General features: G+C 35.5%; 1 pseudogene; it reads right to left on the reverse strand.

The window, feature by feature from the left end:
* Positions 1-5,055: 5,055 nt before the first annotated feature.
* Positions 5,056-18,359, reverse strand: LOC129269326 (probable flavin-containing monoamine oxidase A; annotated as a pseudogene).
* Positions 18,360-18,480: the final 121 nt, after the last annotated feature.

Below are 18,480 nucleotides of genomic sequence, written 5' to 3' on the forward strand. Positions count from 1 at the left end.
ATACATCTAAACATTTATACATAAAATTAACCCCAAAAATGCAGGATTAAGAAACTAAAAAAATATATATATATATCATGAAGTAACTGCGCATTCTTAAGTTTTAGAAACTTCATAAGCTATTCTTTTTTTTTTACTTCCTTATATCTACACATTAATATTGAACAAATATATACATGTAATGTATACGAGTACAAGAATGTCGCAGCAAAGCTAATCTTGTTCTATACTGGTATTGACACTGTCACAAAGGTGTTCCTAAATGTAGCTTCGGCCTACTCATACAAAAATACTTTTTGAATATTTTACATACAATAACAACAACAAAATAAACTATCAATTTGTAAGCCTCCTAATTGAAACTTTACAATCATGCAATTTTACTTGCTTACAACTTTACAAAAATGTACATTCATACATTAATATTCAAAAAGATATACATAAAAGTATGAACTACATATTTATACATAACTAAAACTGATTAACAAAATATACAATACACAATATACATATATATGACAGTGAACTTATTATATTGCACTGCCAGTTGACAGTGTCATTGTGATTACTGTTCATGCTTTTTTTTAGTATTCAAAACTTTGTATAAATAAAACAAACATTAAATATAAAAACACCTAAACTACTCCTAACATTACACATCATACACACCAACATTTTTAACCTGTTTTTTTAACTTGTTATAATTCCTTATTTTTATCGTTATTGAGCATTGTTACTAGGTTTTTGTTTGTTTTTTCTCTGCATAGTTTGCGTACCATGTCAACTTTTGAATTTTACTACATACATATTGTTGTTCACAACAATTATTTTCTTTTCTCTACAAATTACACGTACATACTGTTCAATGAAAGCCATGTGTTTATACTAAGCCAGTATCCAACATCTTTTAATGGTGGATGAGTGTTACGAACATGATAATTTTTGTTTTGACTGTATCAACTGCATTGGCAATGTGTTTCCTTTCAATAAATTTCTGACCATGTCATGAGCAATCTCTTCCAAGATAATAATGACAGTTCCTCAGTTCACAATGTGGAAAGCAATAATTTATTTCAGTCTCTCATTGAGAATAGGGTAGTTCTGAAACTTCCGAACACACTTACTATTCTGTATATGAATTTGATAAACAATATGATGCAGATTCTTTATCAAGTAGTTTCTCAATTGTTCATTTCAACTGTAGGAGCATTCAAAAAATTTTTGATCATCTTGACATGTTTCTTGATAATATAAATCATAAATTCAAAATCATTGACCTCACTGAAACATGGCTTACCAGTTCTTCAGCAACTAATCTTTACAACATTCCTGATTATGAATTCATAACAATCCACGTGATTATGGACGAGGCGGCGGAACTGCATTATATATTCATAAGTCTTTACGTTTTAAGATGCGAAATGATCTGACATGTGTTAAAAAAACCATAGAAACTTTATTCGTAGAAATATTATGCAAACATAAACACAAGATCATTGGTGTAACATACCGTCCTCCAGGACAATCAATAGAGGAATTCCAAGTCGAATTATCTAATATTTTGAACAAATTAAACGTTAGTTCTAACTCTTGTTTTATAATGGGAGATTTTAATTTTAATTTGATTAATAATAACTCCAACAGTATTGAAGATTTTATGAATCTGATGCTTACTTTTCTTTACGTGCAACTATTTTCAAACCCACCAGAATCACTAATTCTTCAGCCACCCTACTTGATAACATTTTCACAAATTCTACTGACTTCATTAATTCTGGAATTTTAGTGACAGATGTAAGTGATCATCTTCCGGTATTTCTTTTGCTACCTTCAATCTCCTATTATAATGACAAACCTGCTGATACTCATTACACTAAGAGAAGCTTTGATGACTTATCGTTACAGAACTTCTTTATAAAGTTGTCTAACTCTCAATTTGATGTTAGTTCAAGTAACAACGTTGAAACAGAGTACAATCATTTTTTAGGTATATTTTTACGTCATTACAATGACTGCTTCCCCATAAGAAGCTATTCCATAAAGAAAAGGAATAAAAAACTATGGATGACTAGGGAACTTAGAAAATTATGTATAAAAAGAATAACCTATACAAGAAATATATCGGAAATCCAACAAATTTAAATGAAATCAAATAGAAAATATATAGAAATTTTGTGACTTATCAGCTGCGCAAAGTCAAATCTAATTATCACACACAAGAATTCAAACAGGTGAAAGACAATTCACTCATTGCGATGCATTTAATAATCATTTTTTAACTATTGGTGAAAAATTGATAAATCAACATACTGCTATTAACTATTCATCTGTACTTTCATTTCAGGATTAAATTCCACAACGTAACCTGAAATCTATGTTTTTTAAACCAATAACATGCAAAGAAATTTACGATATTGTGAAAGATATGTCAAACGACTCTAGTCCTGGTGGGTGTTTCATAAAGCTGTTCGTAAGTTAAGAGCGACTTTACGAACGACTGGTGATCCTTTCTTGTGGTAAATGGTATATTCATTGGCGATGGTTAAGCACGTAAGAAAGGTTCACCACTCGTTCTTAAAGTCGCTCTTAACTTACGAACAGCTTTATGAAACGGCTCCCTGGTATGGGTTCAATAGTTGTTAAAGTATTGAAAAAAACAATTTCATTGATATGCATTCCATTATGTAATATATTTAATTTAAGCATATCAACAGGAACTGTTCCCAAATATTTGAAGATTGCTAAGGTCACTCCCATATACAAAAGTGGAAGTCGAGAAAATATGAACAATTATCGTCCAATATCTGTATTAAATATATTTGCTAAAATACTTGAGAAATGTGTGTATAACAGGATTATTAGTTTTATTGATGAAAATGATATAATATTTAACAACCAGTATGGATTCAGGAAGGGGCACTCCACATCGTCAGCTGTCTTGGAGCTCAGCCATAAGATACACAACTCTATTAATATCAAAGAACATACTCTAGCAATATTCATTGATCTCTCTAAAGCTTTTGATGTTATCGACCACTCTATTCTGTTAAAAAAACTAGATTACCATGGAATAAGGGGCTTGCCACTCAAATGGATCACAGATTATTTAACCGATCAAGAACAAATTACTATTTTAAACAAATGAGAGTCAAGCTCCAGGACAGTGAGATATGGAGTGCCCCAGGGTTCAGTCCTTGGCCCACTCCTTTTTCTGTTATTTATAAATGATTTACCCCAATGTTAAAAAATGCTAAATTTTGTGTTATTTGCTGATGACACGTGTGTCTCTATGTCTGGTAGTAATGTTGATTTTCTGTTTAGAAATATGAATTCACAGCTTAAAAAGATCAATGAGTGGATGTCAGTCAATAATTTAATTGTGAATACTTCAAAAACCAATTATATGCTGTTTAGTACATGCAGCCATAAGATAGACAACTTGAAATTACTCAACTTCACAATGTAAAATTTTTAGGTATTTATTTGGATGACAATTTATCTTGGAACTTTCGTATTAAACAGGTCTGTAACAAAATTGCCAAAAAGATTGGGGTAATAGCTAAACATAATTTTTTGCCAACTTCAGTTCTAAAAATGTTATATCATGCTTTTATCACATCTACCATTAACTATGGAGTGATTGCATGGGGATTTAAACTAAAAGAAATATACAGAAAATTTTTATTTTACAAAAACGAGCAATCCGTCTTATAACTCATTCCAATTACCTCTCTGAAAGTGCACCTCTTTTCCAACGAAACAATATCTTACCGATTCAGTATATCATATCATTACAGACCTGTTTATTCATGTACCAATGCCACAACCATATGTTACCTAAGTCTCTTCAAGATTATTTTAACATGAATAATTTGTATCACTCATATCAAACTAGAAATTGTAACAGTTACCATCCTTCTTTGCCACGCATAGCTTTAACTAGACGATCTGTTTTTTATTTTGGACCACTCTTTTGGAACTCATTACCTACTTCTGTTAAATTATCAAAATCTTTAAATCAATTTAAACGTGCATGTCTCCAAAACAAAACACTCCTAAACACGGCTTTCCATTTATTGTAATGATTTGTTTTCACCCCCCCCCCCTCCTTTCTCTTAGACATATTTGTAATTATGTTATGATTATATTGTTATTGTTTATTTTACATGTATTAATATCATTTATTCTTACTTTGGGGCCAATTTATACAAGCAGTTGTGCTTTCTTTGACCCCTCCAAGTGTAATATATCTCTTAATGTCAATGATTTGTATGTATGTATATTTTTAATTGTGGAAATAAACTTGAATTTGAATAAATTTGAATTTGAATAAACTTCATAGCATAATTCCATTTATCAATATGCATCTTATTCAATTTAAAAATGTGTTGATATACAAATATTGGCAGACAAATATGAAAAATTGCTGTTGATATTAACAAATATATAACATATAAAATTTAATATTGTTTGCATGTAAAACATATAACAGTACTTAAAATATATATCCGGCACATTGAAAGAGCCAATTGGGGAGAGAATGCTAGGACTTAATGCACAACTGGAATGATGACAGTGATGGGAAAAAAGTTAACCAGTTGAAACTTAAACTAAAAAAAAACCAAATTTTCTACACAGTCCAGTCTCAAGAGTTGATAAATTGCATAGTTGAAATGCATTTGGTACATGCGGTGTAACCACGTCCTTAAATAATCTTTCATTTTACTTTTCAACATATTAATATCAAGTTAGAATGATTAGTTCTGATCACAAACAAATATTACTGGCAATTTCAACATGTGAAACATTAACTACAAAATACTACGTATTCATTTTTTATTTATTTCTTATTTAGCTTGATGAATCTAAAAAAATATCACAGTTCAATGTCCCAACCATACCTTTGCCTGTAACTTCGTACCTTTGCATGGTTTTTGTAACATTTGACAATATTGAGCCAAGAGAGAGTATACATGCCCTTTATGTGACTTTTGATCCCTCACCTGATCTATATCTTAATTGATTGTCGATAATCAAATCTTACAGAGTATCAAGATACTTTGAAAATGAGAAGAGTAATAATTGATTAACCGTCGATTTCCACCATCACTCAGAAATCGCTGTGTGAAATACTCCTGATATTAACCATGGCCTTGAATCCTTGCCTGAACTCCAGCACCTACCAGCCCAGCTACCATTCCCAGCCCAAACTTCCCAAAGGTCAACACCCACAGCAACCAACCGTTGATCTCCGTTCATCATCTCCAGGACTGTCAAGTGACTTAAGGAGGTCTGAACTGTTGTTCCTGGATTCCTCAGAGACTTCTAGCCTGTTGACTACCTCATCTGCAGCTCTTAGACCAGACTGCACAGCGCCACTCAGGTACCCCATCCAGTGTGTGGCCGTCTCCGTACCTGCCCAATGTACTCTGAAATGAAGGTGCAATGTGATGTTAGTTAACCCTTTGAGTACTGAATTATAAAATTCCTACATTAGGCTATATACCTATATACCCGTACCTGTGTGTCGAATATTATGAACCATGCTATTTTACTTCAAGAACAATTTATCATGATCTCAATCCTTGGCTAAAATGGTCTTTTAACTAATTTGGAATGATAATTACATTATATTTCAATCATAAGACATGTCTAAATAATTATTATTTGATGAATTATAAAGAACAAACAACACTCCCTCAGGTTATCTATGCATGATAAAAATATCACGAGGCTGTAATTATCGATGTAAATATTGATCAAGAGATTGGAAGGAGTCAATTTACAAATGCCTAAAGTACAATCATAATTACAAAGTATTAACTTAGTGATTGGTATACTTGCCGATCAAAAGGCACTCTGATTTCATCCCAGTATTCTGCAGCACCCGTCATCATCACATTGACTGGACACCCTCCATTGTAAGGTTCATCAGCCCAATGCTATTTACATGAAAAATACAATTATGATGATTCTATCTGTGTAATGTTATGTTTGAGGAATATATCTTCATTTTATAAATGTGAAATCAATTTCAATTCTTTTCAATATTTCATTACATTCTCACAGTAGAACAAGCATATATTTTTATTAATAGATTATGATGCATTTGACTTGTGAAAAATTATTGAAATGTGGGTTAGAAATTAAACAAATATTGTCTGTTTGTGGTGAAAGACATAAGGAATGAGATAGTATTAACACATTTTAACCTGTGAAATATTTTTACATTAATATTAAAGAATGAAGTTTTAATATAAAATACTACACCATAATAACACATTTGATTAGATATTGGGCAACTATCTTATTAGAGTACATTAACATGGTAGTAGCAATTGGAACTATTGAGATTGTGGTACCAGTGGGATCTAATCAGATGGTGGCAGTAGTGGGATTTATTGAGATGGCAGCAGTGGGATCTATTGAGATGGTAGCAGCAGTGGGATCTATTGAGATGGTGGCAGCAGTGGGATCTATTGAGATGGTGGCAGCAGTGGGATCTATTGAGATGGCAGCAAGGGGATCTATCGAGTTGGTGGCAGCAGTGGGATCTATTGAGATGGTGGCAGCAGTGGTATTTATTGAGATAAATGGCTGCAGTGGGATCTATTGAGTTGGTGGCAGCAGTGGGATCTATTGAGATAAATGGGAGCAGTGGGATCTATTGAGATGGTGGCAGCAGTGGGATCTATTGAGATGGTGGCAGCAGTGGGATCTATTGAGATGGTGGTAGCAGTGTGATCCATTGAGATGGTGGCAGTAGTAGGATCTATTGAGATAGTGGCAGCAGTGGGATCTATTGAGATGGTGGCAGCAGTGGGATCTATTAAGATGGTGGCAGCAGTGGGATCTATTGAGATGGTGGCAGCAGTGGGATCTATTGAGATAAATGGGAGCAGTGGGATTTATTGAGATAAATGGGAGCAGTGGGATTTATTGGGATAATGGGAGCAGTGGGATCTATTGGGATGGTGGCAGCAGTGGGATCTACTGCAGGTGTGGTAGCGGTGGGATGATGACCGTGTTGTATTGAAATGGTGGTGGTGACTGGATGATTATAGCTATTAATATATCGGCAGCAGTTGGCCCATGTTGATAGCTGTCAGGCTAAGTGAAGAAGTTTCATAATTAGTATTTACCTTTTCCCTGAAATCAATCGGTGTCAAAGCTTCAGATCCCAGGAATCTTTCTAGATGCTTCAGAATAGCACTTCTCCTATCCTGATCCTATCAATGAAAGTAATATGCGGGCCAAAGATGAGATGAATTCATTATCATTTCTAATCAAACAACTTTATTAGCTTAGCCCTAGACATTCCATCAGTTAGGTATATACTCTTTAGATGATTGTACATATGCATCTGCATTTCACCGCTATTTCTTTTTAACCATGTTAATGGGCGGAACGAACAAGCATGATCATGATGATCAGCAAGAGGCTACACCTGAATTGCTACACTCACCACTGTCAAGGACCAAATTTCATATCCCCAAAGGGGGAAAAAGTCATTGGGCAGAATCAATGTAAACGATATGAGTATGCGAAGATGATGACGCAATAATAAGTGGTGAAAAAAACAATATTACTCTGGAGAGATGATCGGCTAGATTTTACTCGTACCTCTACGTTGCTCCAATATATTGGGTTGTTGATAAAACCCACCAAGGCAGGGCTACCTTTCCACGATGTAGCATCACAAACATAGGTCAATGGTCCTACATCGTTAGGTGAAAGACTGTTATTCGTGGAGTTCATGATCTCACCAGAAAATCCTTTGTCACGCCAAAATGCCTTCGAGAAACAGAAAATATATTCACAAAATTATTCCACCTGAATCAGAGAACGCCCACTTATTGGTTACAATAATACCAACATGCTTATATAGCGTATATCACTGCCAAACGCGTCCCTATTCGCTGCATTTGATATTATTACCCTGGCCTTAGCCCCGCAGCCTTTTACAGCGCGAAGGCATTTCAAGGAATAAATTCCTGCCAGGTACCCATTTTCCTCACCTGGGTCGAGTGCAGCACATTGTGGATAAATTTATTGAAGGAAATTAAGCCATGGCTAGGATTTGAACCCACGACCCTCTGTTTCAAAGTTCGAAGACTAATCCACTGGGCCACAACGCTCCAAATGTATTTTATGGCAGACGTGTTGGCCTATACATTTTGTGGGATTGAAACTTACATATCTTGTCAACTACATATTTTTATTTTCACATTTTCATTGTCCTATATTATGGCTCAAAATATGGGAAGAAATGTTAATCGACGTACATCACCAACACTTTCGTATAGGATCTCATACACATTATTCATCTGAAGTAAACAAAACTTTTTCTCATGCATCAAAATGCGTCACAATCATTGTGTAGCTAGTATCTCATGTCTCTGCATTTTTTTCTTATTGTGTCGTTTTCAGCCATATTAATTCCAAGTGGTCCACAAATTGTTGTCATGTCTTAATTGATCTAAAAGAATTTGCCAATCATTGGAATAAACGTAAGATCTATGATATCTAATCGGAAGTACTCACTGTTTCGTATGTTGCAATAAACTTGAAGAGGTTTCCACTTCTCGTGTGACTCATAAGCATCTGGCGTTTCAGTGGTGGTTTGGGTATGTATTGGATAGTTTCTGAATGTTCAAGATGAGGGGAGTGAAATGAAAGAGAGAAAGAGAGAGATTAACCTGTAAGTCGAAATACTAATAGCATTGTTCAAATCAGACACATACCACAAGCATAGGGGCTTCACTGTCAGAGAAATCTTATTGCATGTCAGGGAGACTCGTCTGAATTAGCTTTTGAGGTGGTACGTGTTACTTATTTTTCAACTAATAACATGCATTAGGAAGTTTTGACCTATGGCCAAGACATCACTTTCATTGTCTTCTTTTCTTCCCCTTTCTTCGTCCCATTTTGGGGGTTCACCTCATTAACAAAAGGGGTGGTAGCCCGGCCCTGTTGCCCAGGCTGTATATAGCCCACCCTTCAAACGATAACAGTGGTAACTAGAACTGCAATCGTTTCAGAACGATGTGCATGCATTGACGCCTGTGATTTAATAATGACAATGATAATTGTAACAAGAATGATGACAAGTAGGGCGACATCTTAACAGCCTCAGCAATCATATCTGTAGTATGTGTATGCACATATTATTTACAATTACATCAAAGAAACAACTGATGAATTTAAATTTAGTCCCGGAGTTATCCCATCTCCTAATTAAGCCCCCCTCAAATCGGATCCTAAACACGTAATGCTGGTGCATTTTTGTTTCTTAATACCCTCCCAAATTGGACCATAAACACGTATCGATCTTTCCTAGTGAAATGGCCTATTACCTTTTATTATTTTAGACACCCTTACATTACGTGCCTTATCTTGAAAAAGGATACTATTTTTATGTTTTTTTTTTTTTGGGGGGGGGCGCATGGTATCCACTCGTCATTGGAATTGGCCCCCTGAAGCATGTATCAGAACAATGTATGTGTATAATGCATTATGTTAGTTTTTGCGTGAAACCGATTCTGCCATAGACATTGTGTACGAATCTGTTGCTGATAATGTGTGCATTGAGTAGTATACCACGTGTTCAAATCGGATTATCGAGAAATTTTCTGTTGTAATCTATGTCAAATTTGGTATCACTGGAAAGAACATTTCAATGCGGTGACATTGCTACAACTTTGATTTGTACACAAGCAATAGACCAGAAGTAAATTAGGTTTTTCACAATAATTTGAAGCTGATGTCAGCTCTTTGTCACTTTCTGTTACAAAAGGTTGACGAACGGTTGTTGTATATATCAATACTGATAACTGCCAAGTTGGAAAAAATAGCTTCAACAATAAAGAAATAAGAGCAAGTTGAAGTTGTGCTGGCATTATAGTGCATTTTTGCGTATTTTGGTGATTTTCGGGAGCATTTTTCAGATATTTTGTCAGTGGTAAGGTATTAATTTTTCTAAATGGCATGAAAGGGCATATCTTGAAGACCTTAAATCCCCAAAAGGCTACTGGTTTGGCCATGTATGACGCAATGAGGAGCATTCAAAGGTAACAATTTTTTGAAACTTTAGAGGGCGCTATTTCAATAACGGAAGGTCAGTGATGCGTATAAACTGACCAACATGTATGATATCATGCCATTATCAAGTCCTGAAAATGTGAGATCGAAATGAATAAAAACAAAATGTTATGGCCATTTTACGATTTCTTTGCATTTCAATAAATATGAAGTTTTTGAAGACTATTTCAAATTCGAATTTAGGGCATGAAGATGGCATTTTGAGGGGCAGATTTTAGTCGCAGATGATAGAGCGACTCTTTGACTATCTATAGCAATTTGTAGTCTGTAGCCCGCAGGACAACCAAGATATGAAAGAATGAAGAATGGTATACAAATGGACTTGAAATGGACAAAATGGCGCCTGAACAGTCATGCATGAGTGATTTGGGAAAATGAAATAAAAGGTGCACAACTAGGGGTACTGGGGACCATGCCTGCAAAATTTGGAAGAATTTGGATGAGGGACGTGGCCTGGGCAGGGTTAACAAACTCCATGTGTTACTAGTAAATGAATGGGATTTTTGGCAGAAGAAAAAGAAGATTGCAGAATAGGAATTTGGAACAAGAACAAGGCATTGTCGCCATTTGGCGTCAATGCAATAACAGTTTTGTGGGCCTTACAGTTTAGGTCTAATTGATCACAATTAAGACATAATTGAAATAAAGGGTGTATTACCTGAACAGTTCATTGGAATTGCGTTGACGATGTATTTGCAGGAGAAAGACTTTCCTGAGAGGGTTCGAACTTTGACTGTTGATCTTGAGTTTTGATCAACGCTGACCACTGGTTCAGAAAGTAGCACATTGGATTGACCAATACTTTCCTGTAATTTAGTGCTGATGGATTGTGCCCCTCCCTATAAGATTTAATAATTTTGATAGATACACATGTAGAGGTACGTAATGATCATATTGTTGCGTCCTCAAGTCAATATCACAACAAAAAATCCAGGTATTGTTATTAAACTAAAAGTAACTGACAAAGGGGACGAAGCCATATCAATGAAGTTTTTTCAAGGTATATCCTAATTGTAACATCAAAACAAAAGGCCTGCATGGTTGTACTTTCATGGTTCTAAATGTCCATTCTAAAATCCAGGGCCCGAGCTGCTCTGATATAGACCATATTTCCAAACGATATTAATACCAGTGGCGTAACAAGTAATAAATTTTGAGGTGCCGAACACGGTGAACTGGGCAAGTGAACAAGATTACAAAAATTACCTTTATTTATTGTTGTTGTTGGCATAGGACAGTACAGTAGAGGCCTACCTTTATTTTATCCTCCTGTGCTCCAGAATTCTTGTTGTCAGAGAGACTCCGCATGCTAATACCCGAACTGACGTAAAATAGATAATTTAGGGCACTGTAACCCCTCACTCCAGAACCATTGACGACTTCGAAGGCTCCTTTCAACATGTTCCTAGCCCCTATAACAATAATAAGCGTAAAGTTTCACGGTCAAAGAAAAGAGAAGGAAAACGAGGAAAAGAAAGAGAATGAAAGGAAAGGGTAAAATAATTATGTTAAACCTGCTTTTAAAAGAACATAAATAAAGGGCCTATCACCGATTTAGATTTCAATTTCAAAACGGTAAAAATGTTCGCTCTCTCTCTTTCTCTAACTCTATCTTTGGGCCTCTCACTGTTTATTTATCTTTTTTTCAATTTCGCCCCCACATGATATTGGGGCAAAAGTAGTGAGATTTATGAACTCACCTTCCGTCCATGTTTCTCTGGCAAGGAATTGTTCGAAGGTAATTCCATCATAATCATTTGCATGTTTAGCTGCCCATGGCTCATCACAGGGTATATCTCTCGTAAGTGCATCAATCTGCAAAATAAATTGGGGACAGACAGAAGTTAGATCGCGTCCATCGTGGTAATAAGGATAATAATTGTTTAATTTTTAATTGTGACAAAGATTTTGATGTCAAATATCATCTGACCATTTTATCAATGTAGATTGTTCTACCTTCTAACAAATTAATCGTTTGCTGTGTGTCAAAAGTGGGATATGATTAAAGAGAGACCCTTTTATTTTATTATATTAATTCTTTTCTCAGATTGCCTAAGACGAGACATTATTTCTTCTTTCCTAGTATAAACACACTATTTTGTAGTTATCAGTCTCATCAGCCTCTGATTGGCCAATAATTTGTGTGCTCTGCGGCTCTCCAAGCCCGGGATGAGATACGATTCGATTGGAATCTTTAAAGGACAAGTCTACCCCTACATAAAGTTTGTTTGAATAAAAAGAAAAAAAATCAAACAAGCATAACACTGAAAAATTTCATCAAAATCGGATGTAAAGTAAGAAAGTTATGACATTCTAAAATTTAGCTTAATTTCACAAAATAGTTGTATTCACATCCTGATCTGTATGCAAATTAGGAGACTGATGAAATCATCAATTCACTATTTCTTTTGAATTTCATTACATGGACTATGAAATATTATAATTCTCTCCTCATTGTCATATGAAATGAAAATTGATTCCTCCGTGAACATGTGTAACTATAATTGCTTTAACATTTTGTGGTTTAAACAAGAGTGTCTTCATTGTCATATCTATACAAATTTAAATATCATGATTCAAACAATAACAAACAATGAAAATAGTGGGGGGGGGGGGGACATCATCGACTTCCTCATTTGCATACCACTGGGTTGTGCACATAACTGTTTTGTGAAAATAAGCGAAAATTGAAAATGTCATAACTTTCTTATTTTACATCCGATTTTGATAAAATTGTCAGTGTTATGCTTATTAGATTTTTATCTTTTTATTCAAATCAACTTTTCGTTGGGGTGGACTTGACCTTAACTGAGCGCTTTAGCCTTTACAAAAGGATTGAGTAAACTAACTGGTGATTAACAAAAAACAAAAAACGTACGGTAAAACGTGTTTCATGTAGACAAAATACCGAGACAAAATAATATATATAATATTAGCTTTCAAAAGTTGGAAATACAATATTGTATATGAAGTCTAATATTCAAATTAGACATAATGAATAAGCATGAATATAATGGCATTACCTTTCTTTCAAAGTTAAGAAGATCAAGAAGAACATGAAGAGGCAAAGCTGGTACATCACCTTGGTAAGTATTGATCTTTGCATTGTTACCACTCTGAATGAGTTTGGTACCGTTGGATTTCTGAGGATATACCTCGATTCCAAGTTCGTTGAGAAGCCAAAGAACATGATGCTGTGTTCTGAAAATGAAATAGAAAGATTCATCCAAGAATGGCATTTAATGTCCATATTATTTTTGATTGAGCGCTGCCGTAGGGGGGGGGGCTTGGGAGCCACGCCCCCAAAAAGTTTACAACTAAGACAAGGGGATAAAGAAAAGGAAAATTTTGAATGTTATATCATTTTCTGAATGCTATCTCAAAATCTCAGTTGGAAAAAATAGATTTTATTCAAAATGTTCAAATTTTTGTTTGCTCACTTCGATCACTCGGATTTTTAAAGAACTTTTGCCCAATACGTCAGGGCTGGCCCCTCCAAAGAATTTGGCTCATTACGCGGTTACTGGAATTCAATATTATTGGTTAAAGGCAAAATGGCCTGATACTTTGTTCTGGAAGTACAGTAGAATTGAAAGATTCGCCTATGATGGGATTGAAAATGCCGTTTTTATTGTACATTTAGTTTGTGAGGTCCAACGATAGTGTTCGTACCTGCATACCCACTGGCCTCCTAAATCCCATTGTTCTGTTCCATTAGAGCATTTGAGTGGAACAGTTAGAGTCCTTCCTCCAACCCTATCTGTAAGAAAGATGCAGTTTTGAAAGAAACGGGCTCATCTTGATGGGTTGAATTTATTATCATTGTTATTATTATTATCATTATTATATTCGGCATTTCAAACAACAAACAAAACCATAGAATGATGACATAACAAAGTATGACAGAATAAAAATAAAAGGATCCCCGCTGCAGTCCTGGAGTTTACTGGAATTCTTTTATAAAATTCCTGTAACCCGCAAGTAATTCCTTCCAATTCCATGTAAGGCAGCAAGGGATGTCTCTTACAAACATATGCTAATAAACAAACATATAATTCAATTAAAAAAATAAATAGCAATTATACGAGGAAAAATATTGAGGGTACTTAATTTGCATACAGAGCGCGTGCATCAACTGAGGAGAGTAAGCCAGAATTCACATAAACTATATTGCCGAGGGGGTCATTAATTAGACATGCGCAAAAACAAAGTATAATCAGGCAGACACTGGAGGAATTGATGAAAAATCTGATATCGAGAAATGCAATTCTATTTTATCAAGAACTTCAGTGAAATTATTTGGGATCTCAATCCCCCCCCCCCCTGCCCCTACTCGAGCCATCCTCCCTCCCCACCACCACAAACGGATATTGAGAAATGCAATTCTATTTTCCAGGACGTCAATGATTTGAACTACCAACCTTTTGCTTCTAACACGAGAACCTTACATCCCTCGACGGTCCTTTTCAAGTGATACGCAGCTGTAAGACCGGAGAGCCCCGCCCCAATCACGATGACGTCATATTCTCCATCCGTTTCTTCCTTGGACACAGACATCTTGAACAAACTTTCAACAATTGGATGATCTCGGGGATTTACCTTCCACCACTATAAGTATAAGTTAGCATAGATTGTATGAAACTAAATGGAAAATAAGAAATATTCAGTTAAGAAATACAATTGCATAATATACATGAGTCGATCAATATATTTAAAAAAAAATCAATATTTGAAGCAACTTTCAGGAACGGACAGCTAATACAAAACATATACTACCCATTCTAGGTCGATTAACAAATATACGGTCCAAATGGATTGGGCTTAGTTTCCTGTAGGCCTAGATGCAATCTAGTATTGCAGTTTGTATTATTTGCAAGAAAACGAACGTTCATTAAGATCCTAATCAGCAAGCTAGGCCAAAAGTCACATTTCCCTGACGATTCAGGCCAAATAATGATAGTTGTTAAAACTGATAAACAACGAAGAAGAACGACGTGAAACCGGACACAAAACACAGGAATACGATTGCAAGCAAGCCAAAGTAACAGTTAAAAAACAATGCGTAACATATACAGTGCGTCTAAAAAAAAACTATACACTTTTGAAAGGGCTACCAAACAGAAAATATGTCACTTTGGGGGAAAATACCTATGTATATGGAAAGCCAATGAAGTCAACTTTCAGATGACACCAAAAAGTTGGAAAACTATTAATGCTTGAGTGAGCACTACCCACTTAAACAAAGGGTATGGAAATTAGGCTGGGCAGGAATTAGCCTTTCGATTTCTTTCAGTTTTTGAGAGGCAAGTCCTTGGAACTTGCCAACTTAGGGTGTTGTAATGAATTAATGGTCATTCATTATCAATTTAAATTGTTACAGCAAATTTCAAGAATTATCAAATTGAAATTTCATGCATGAGTGAACGTGAATTGCAATCTTTAGTGCAGCATTTGAACTTTACAATGTGGATCTCAGCAGTGTGTTCATTGGAGTCAGGGAAAATAGGGGTAAGGTAGGACTTCAGTGGGTGAAATAAGCTGATGGGAAAAGGGTCAACATAATGTTTAGTCTCCCTCCTACAGGTCCGTCCCTCCCCACCCCCCTGCTATTGAGATTGAGACTGATTGCTATTACATGTATGCATTAAGTCCAGAGCGGACTGTCAATTTGATAATAAATTCTGAAATTAGGTCATCAAACTTTACCTATCAATCATTCAATTAACAATTTGTTAGTAAATCAATTCAATCAATGTGATCAATCAAATATTCACCTTTTTCAATAAATTATAAATAAAAAAATCAACTTTTTCAATAAATTATTTCATAAATCATTATAATTAGTCAAGTTCTAAATAATCATTCAATGGAAAAGAAAGACCCATCAACCATAAGTCATTTGGCATTTAAGTTTGAATACCATCCAGGAGAAAGGGGGTGGAGGGCGGGGGATGAGCACATGATTTGTAATTTGTAAGAGAACACAAAGAAGAATGCCCCTTTAACCAAGTCTTACCCTATCTCACCCCCTTGCATGTAACAGGTACCATCACATTACTCTGACTCTAACAAGCACACTTGATAAGATTCACATAATAAACTAAAAATGCTACACTAAAATTACAATTCCTGTTTACTCATGCATTGCATTTCAATTTAGTAACTTTGCTTACGAAACCAAAACTGATCTCAATTCGTCAGTAATTTAGCATAACACCCTTTACTTTGCAAGTTCCAAAGGACTCACCTCTAAAAAAAACTTGAAGGCTAATTCCTGCTCACCCTAGCAAAGGCTAGTCTCTCAGGAGGGGAGAAAGGGGTAGAGAGAGAGAGAGAGAGAGCGGGGGGGGGGGGGGGTTAAGTGTTCAGTTGACCCTTATCCCATCAACCTACTTCCCCCACCTAAGTCCTATCCATATTCTGACTTCCATGAACACATTGCTGAGATCCACTTGAAAAAGTTAAGAATTGTATTTCATGTTCACTCATATATTAAATTTCAATTTAATAATTCTTAAAATTTGCTCTAAAAATCTAAATTGATAATGCTTGATCATTGATTTATCAAAACACCCTTAACCCATCTAAAAAACTGAAAGAAATTGAAGGCTAATTCCTGCCCAGCTTAATTTCCATACCCTTTGTTTAAGTGGGTAGTGCTCACTCAAGCATGAATAGTTTTCCAACTTTTTGGTGTCATCTGAAAATTGACTTTATTGGCTTTCATATATATAGGTATTTTCTCCCAGAGTGACATATTTTTTGTTTGGTAGCCATTTCAAAAGTGTATAGTTTTTTTGAGACGCACTGTACATCCTCCACATCCCATCGTCACACATATTTTTATGTACATATTCACAATCACTCAATACACAGTAAAGTAATTCATTTAGGTAAGCATGTTTAAATATACTGAGGTATTCTGAGCGACAAACTATGGTCTTGGAAGCTTATAAGTGCCACCCAGATAACCATCTTGTCATGTCTACATCCCGTTTGAGGTATGATCAGATGACAAGATCTTGGATCTCGTCATGTTTACATCTTATAGAAGAGATGATCAGATGGCAAGATCTTGGATCTCGTCATGTTTACATCCTGTGGGAGAGATGATCAGATAATAAGATCTGTGATCTCAACATGTCTACATCTTTTATTTTAGGAGATGATCAAATGGCAAGAGCTTGGATCTTGTCTTGTAAATACTGCGCTTGAACGCCTCAAAGAGGCTATAGACGTGCAGGCCATTCATGCAATCACTGCTGCTATATACTTCTTTTAGTTAGCATGTTTTTGCTTAGCTGTTTTTTAAATGCAGCTCGATCGGGTGCATTTTTTATAGTGGGAGAAAGTGAATTCCACTCTACAATTGTTCGAGGGTAGAGGGAATATTTGTAGCAATCCTTATTTGCTCTGATTATATTGAAGTTTAAGTCATGAGACTGTCTGGTTATTCTGGTTGTTGGCCTTTGAGGATACTTTGGAAGTAATTTGATTTATATTACCGGTAGATGGAGTTATCAAGTGTATTTCTGTAAACAAAAATATAAGCCGGCTACTTGTTCTCCTGTCATGTCTTCATCTAGACAGCTGGCAGCCGTCTGTTTCAAGGAGTTTTTTAACATTTTTATTAATTTCTCCTCGTACAAAGACGGCTCGCTATCGTGCAGCCACCATTAGGGGGTTAACAATGCAAAATCCCCCGACGGGGCTCATCAATTTTTGTCTTTATTTCATGAAAATATATCAAAAGAACTGTACTAAAATAAAGATTATTATTCCTTTTTGGCCTGAATTGCACCAAAACGGGGAAAAATAAACATAAAAGGGGAAAAACAGTGATTTACTTCGGCTGTCGCGCAACTCCACTTCCCTATTTTATCTGAACTTAATAATACATAAACATATGGCCATTGAGTCCCCTGTACAGATCGCGCTAGAACTTCGGTCTCTGTATTTGGTGAGTGGAGCCAACGGAGTTCAGTGGAACAACCAACATAACAGAGACTGAAGCTTTTGGTCTAGTCTTCTTCTTCCTCCGTTAGCTTCGGAGATCAGCAGAGATGATAAGATGGCAAGATCTCGGATCCAAGATCTTGCCATCTGATCATCTCTTTTAAAAGATGTAGACATGACGAGATCCATTATCTTACCATCTGATCAAAAAAGATGTAGACATGACGAGATCCATTATCTTGCCATCTGATCATCTCTTCTAAAAGATGTACAGTAGATCTAGACATGATGAGATCCAAGATCTTGTCATCTGATCATCTCTCAAACTCAAAGTCTCATCATGCCTTTCATGGGATGTAGACATGACGAGATCCGAGAACTTGTCATCTTATCCTTTTCCCTAAGAGATGTAGACATGACGAG

The sequence above is a fragment of the Lytechinus pictus genome, chromosome 10, assembly GCF_037042905.1.
Source record: "Lytechinus pictus isolate F3 Inbred chromosome 10, Lp3.0, whole genome shotgun sequence".
NCBI classification, from domain to species: Eukaryota; Metazoa; Echinodermata; class Echinoidea; order Temnopleuroida; family Toxopneustidae; genus Lytechinus; species Lytechinus pictus.